At 43.1% G+C, this 5,430-nt stretch overlaps 1 pseudogene; it reads right to left on the bottom strand.

Annotated features, from left to right (window-relative positions):
- Nucleotides 1-3,310: 3,310 nt before the first annotated feature.
- On the bottom strand, nt 3,311-4,843 carry LOC149811562 (UDP-glycosyltransferase 75C1 pseudogene; annotated as a pseudogene).
- Between the last annotated feature and the right edge of the window lie 587 nt (nt 4,844-5,430).

Consider the following 5,430-nt stretch of genomic DNA (forward strand, 5'->3'; position numbering starts at 1 on the left):
TAAGGCATTCCAACTTGATAAAATTCATTTTTTAATTCATGAAATACAGGAGTTATGTTTGAAAATTTGAATTTAAAAGTGATAAAATGCTTATTTTAACTTCATTTTAACAAAGCAATGTTTTTTTTTATGAAATAAATTTTTGAAAGATGCAATGAATGAATGGTTAATGATCTTAGAAATGCCTAAAATGATATGCGGATGTATAACAATCTGATGAATATTGTAAAATTGAAAATGCCAAGCAATCATCTGAGGAAGACCCGAATTTGGATTCTCTTATCCAAATAAGACAAGATTTTGCAGAATCAGGATTTTGCAGGTGAACCTGTCAGAGCATTCTGAGTGGACGGAAGTCTTAAATGATTTGATTTTAACTCAAAATGAACCCCTGGATTCACAACACAGCAAGGAAGTATTCCCTTTTTACAAAATATCAAAATCATTTCTGAAACTAGAGTTATGAGTAAAACATCAGAGCATTAATTTCAGAAACAGAAAATTGGATTTTTAACAGACAGATTTCTGCAAACTGGATGTTACAGAGTCTAAACAGACCTGATTTATGCCAAATTTGAGACAAAAGTGTTTTAACTCAATTAGGAAGCTAACCCAATTTACTGAATTGAAAAATTAATTTTGGTTTGAAAATGGCGACTTCGAGAAGTCACTGTTTTCAAACAGGAAATGAACCTATTACAGAATTTGAAATTATGTAACCAGTCTCGGTTTTTAACAGGTTTGAAATATCGAATGAGTATATAAAGTTATAAAACTTTTCAGATATAAACTAGACACATAGAGGAAAAAAACCCTTTTTACGAATTTGGAAAATGATCTTCCGTTTGGGAGATATGACTCTTACAAAATGAACTAAAAACCTATGTCACTCAAATAAAGCAGACTGATAGGGGTCTGGTTTTAGATCCAAATGGGGTACAAATGCCTATAGAAATCACTGAAAATTTACAGTAATAAACTAGATTTCATAACGAAAACACCACTTTTTACGGATTTAAAATCCAATCTTTGGTTAGGGAGATATGACCCTGACAAGTTGATCCTGATTCGGATAGCGATTTACAACGATTTATTTCACAAATCGCTGTAGTGTTTAGCGAGAAACACTACAAATCGCTATAGCGAGGTCTAGCAACACTATAAATCACTATGGGTCTCGTTAGAGACCCGAAAATACTATAAATTATAGTTAAAAGACCGAAAAATACTACAAATTATTATGGGGCTCGTTGAAGACCCGAAAACACTACAAATCTTAGTTAAAAGACTAGACAACACTATAAATCGTTGTGGGACTCGTTTAAGACCCAAAAATACTACAAATTGTAGTAGGGACTCATTAAAGACTCAAAAAAATCATAATAATAATTTGCTGAAGAATATTGCCAATCAAATAGCGATTTGTTGAAGAAGTGCTACAACAATCATGATATGGGGGCCAAAATCAGAACATTTATAAAACTGGATACAGGGTTCTGGTATTTAATCAAAATAAAATAGTAATTGACCATGAAAAATTCTAAAAATTTGCAGGGATGAACTAGACACATAAACGAAGAGAACCCGTTTTACAGAATTGAAAAATAATCTCCTATTAGGGAAATAAAATTCTGACAAAATGGATCAAAATCTGAGTCGTTAAAATGATACAAGGTGGTAGGGTTGTGGTTTTCAACCTAAAACTGGTATGAAAACACCATAGAAATTGCTGAAATTTGGTATAAATAAACTAGATTCAATTTAAAAAATAACCCTTTTTACGGATCGGAAAGATATTTTTGGTTAGGGAGAAATCACTCTCGCAAGTTGGTCCTGATTCTGCTAAAATCCTGACGGTACAAAATAATAGGTTTTGAATCTCGATTTTTAAAGTGGGTCAAAAAACTCATAATGATCTGATTTTTGGTGGAGAGTATGAAGACATATGCATAAAGTTGCAGTAAAAAATTCAGATTAAAATGAGCTTTGGTTACATACAAATTGATAGATCTAAAATGCACGAGAATTCAAAGTATAATCTAGAAAGCAACTGAACATGATGAAAGCAAATTGCACATGCGTGGATGTTCAAACATGAGATCTAATGCCTTAAAACATGAATGAGTAAAAACTTTGAATTAGACTCCACAACTCTTCAAGTTGAATGATGCTACCCACGTTGGGAGGAGCACCCAAACCCCCCTCCTGTAAGGGCAAAAACTCTAAATCAGGCTCCACAATACATCAAGTTGAATGATGTTACCCACGTTGGGAGGAGCCCCCAAACCCCCTTTTGTGAGGACAAAAACTATGAATCAGGCTCCACAACTCATCAAGTTGAACGATGCTACAGTCAGTGTGCAGGTCAGTCGATGTTTGATGGAGAAATGTAGGATCGTTTGTTGGATGTGCACAAAAGTAGAGAGAGAAGGAAGAGAGAGTAAGATGGTTGATGTTCATGGCCTTCTCCAGAGGGAACTATTTGCTTCCCTTGATTTCTTCTCTGGAGAGAGAGAGGGTTTTGCAGTGTTTTACGGAGAAGGAAGAAGAAGAAGATGACGATGAAAAGTTCAAACAGACATTTTTGATGGCTCAGGTTTGTTTCGTCGGATGACCATCGGATCGCCGACTCACCATCGAATCGTCGACACACCATCGTTTCGCTGGATCGCCATCGGCGAAACGATTAAGGTTTGTTTCGCTGGGTAGACTTTGAAGAGTCAACATCATCCTTGACTTTCTGGATGAAAGACATGTTTGTCTTTTTTTTTAAATTGTCTTTTTTTTTTAATAAAGGACATTTTTGTTATTTTCTCAAACCATCGTGAATAGCAAGAAAGGGTACTTAAGTCTTTGCAACTACACCAACTCCAATGCTAAGTGATGTCAACATACACGAGAATACAAACCCCCATGTGCTTGTATACATGGTGCTCATTCAGACCCCCGAACATAGAGTGGGATTTAGTGAATCATGCTAACATACACCACCCTCTCGTTTCTTCCAGTTATAAATCAAACAGAGAAAAAGGTAAAAGCCGACAGTGAAATAACTAATCAAAGTAGTTATATCAACTACAAATCGAAAGACGGTCGATTATTTTCTGTGATCTGAATCTAACATTCTAACACACAAGCACACGCTGCGCCATAAAAAATATCAAAGTGCATTTGCCTCTGAACACATTCAGAGGCAAGAGAAAATCGGTCAAAACCCAGAAGGTGTAGATTGATGGTGGTATTGTAGATAGATGGATAGTATTGTGCTTTATATATATCATTCATGCAGAGAGAGACGCACTAAACTCTCCTAAGCTGATGCTGATAGAGGGATGTCAGTCTGTGGGAGCTTCATCTCGATGGTCCTGATCTCCTTCTCCTTGTGTGGAGGCGGTGGCACCGGTGGTTTCAGGGCGTCGATGAAGGCTTGGATGTTCCGATCGGACGATCCACCTTCCTCGATGGCCTTCTTGGACAGCTCCTTGTACTTGGCAGCGTTCTCCCTCATCTCTTTGCCGCTCTCCTGTCCCATGAGCTGCCCCACGCACCTCTTGAGCTCATCCTTTTCGATCACTCCCTTCTCGTTCTTCCTTCCCCTGAGGCCCGTCTTCCATTTGTGGGACACTATCTTAGCGTTGGTGGCTTGGTCGCTCCATTGGGGTACGCAAACCATTGGCTTCCCGCTCACCAACCCCTCGAGTGTCGAGTTCCAGCCTGAGTGGGTCACGAACCCACCCACTGCCGGGTGGTTTAGGACCTCCACCTGGGCGCACCACCTCACCACCATCCCCCTCTTTGCCACCACCTCCTCGAACCCGGCGGGGAATCCTGGATAGTCGGCCGGCGGCCGGATCACCCACACGAACGGGTGCTCAATCTCCATGATCCCCGCCGCGAGCTCGTCGATCTGGACCGACTTCACGTCGGCTATGCTGCCGAACGATACGTAGACGACGGAGCCAGCCGGCTTCCCGTCCAGCCACTCGACGAGATCGCTCTTATTCGGCTTCTTCTCATCCTCTATTGGCTCCGGTTGCTTCTCATTGTTGCTTGTTTCTGATGCCGGGTTGATGGTCCCGTTTGCTTCGCAGTTGTTTTCCTTTTTGGCCTCTTTTATGGTTTGTTTGATGGTTTTGGGGTTGAGAGCCGGGATGAGCGGGCCGATTCCGGTGGCGCAGACGTTGAACCCGCGGAGGGAGGCTATCACGTCCTCCTCGAGCGCGTCGAAGGAGTTGGTGAACGCCCAGCTGCACCTTCCCTCGCGGATGTTGTCGAACATCTCGCCGAGCATCGGGATGGAGTGGGGGTGGGTGTTGTTGGGGAGGAAGAAGGAGGGGAGGTCCTCTGTGACGAGGGGAGGGAGGGTGGGAAGCTGGATCTCTTTCGAGAGGTCGGCGAAGAGGTGAGGAGAGGCGATGAGGTAATGGTAGTAGAGGGCGAGGACCGACACCGGCTGCGGCCAGATGAGCGCGGAGGGGATGCCGTGCTCGGAAGCCACCCGGGCGGCCCACGGCAGCAAGAAGTTGAAGGCGACGCAGTCAACGCGGCGGCCGGAGGCCGTCAGGGAGCGGATGAGCTCCGCGAGGGCGGCTGAGCCGTACTTCTCGTAGCGGCGGGGGTAATGCGGCTCGGAGTTGTTGACGTCGGTCTCGGAGTCGAAGCCGTCGGAGACGGTGGCGAAGGAGATGCCGGCGGTGGTGGTGGAGGAGGCGATGTAGGCCTGTCCCTGGACGGTGGTGGAGAATGTGACCTCCACGCCGCGCTGCACCAGTACCTTGGCGAACTGGAGGGTGGGGTTGATGTGGCCCGGCGCCGGGAAGGAGACGATCACGACGTGCACCATCGTATTACAGCTGCTCCCTTTGCTTGCTTTGTTCCTTCTGTTCTTCCTCCGTTATCTGCTGGCATGGTTTTCTTTTATAGGAGAGGGAGAGTTGGATACGCCAGTAAAGCCTCTTTCTTCTTGTAGTGCTGGTTGGTCAGTGGGATTCGACTCAGCGACCCTTCATCCAGACCGGCAGGTGCCACCATCCTTTTTATTTTTTAAACCCTCCTGGGGAGTTTCGCTTAGCCGCTTACAAATTCAAAATCGGTGGGGCGCATCCACAAGAATATATGCCTATGACGACGATCTCTCTGAACGTCCTTCATCTGACAGTAAACTCTGTCAAGGGGCACCACCCCTTTGACCCGATGTTCACAAACCTCGCAGTCAAGAAAACAAGATCAATGTAGCGAGAATCGGTTTCTGAACCGAATCGTTTTCAAAATAAAAAATAAAAAAAATCGTCCTGGATCCAATCGAATCCGATCATTTTCAATCAGTTTATTTTAAAAAAAATTTGTATTTTTACAAATTCAAAAATATAAAAATTTATCTTAGCATTGAAATTAGAGAAATGAAGTAAATGATGACTTAGAGGTTCTATC

This window comes from Nuphar pumila, chromosome 17, assembly GCF_984573655.1.
Source record: "Nuphar pumila chromosome 17, dmNupPumi1.hap1.1, whole genome shotgun sequence".
Lineage (NCBI taxonomy): Eukaryota > Viridiplantae > Streptophyta > Magnoliopsida > Nymphaeales > Nymphaeaceae > Nuphar > Nuphar pumila.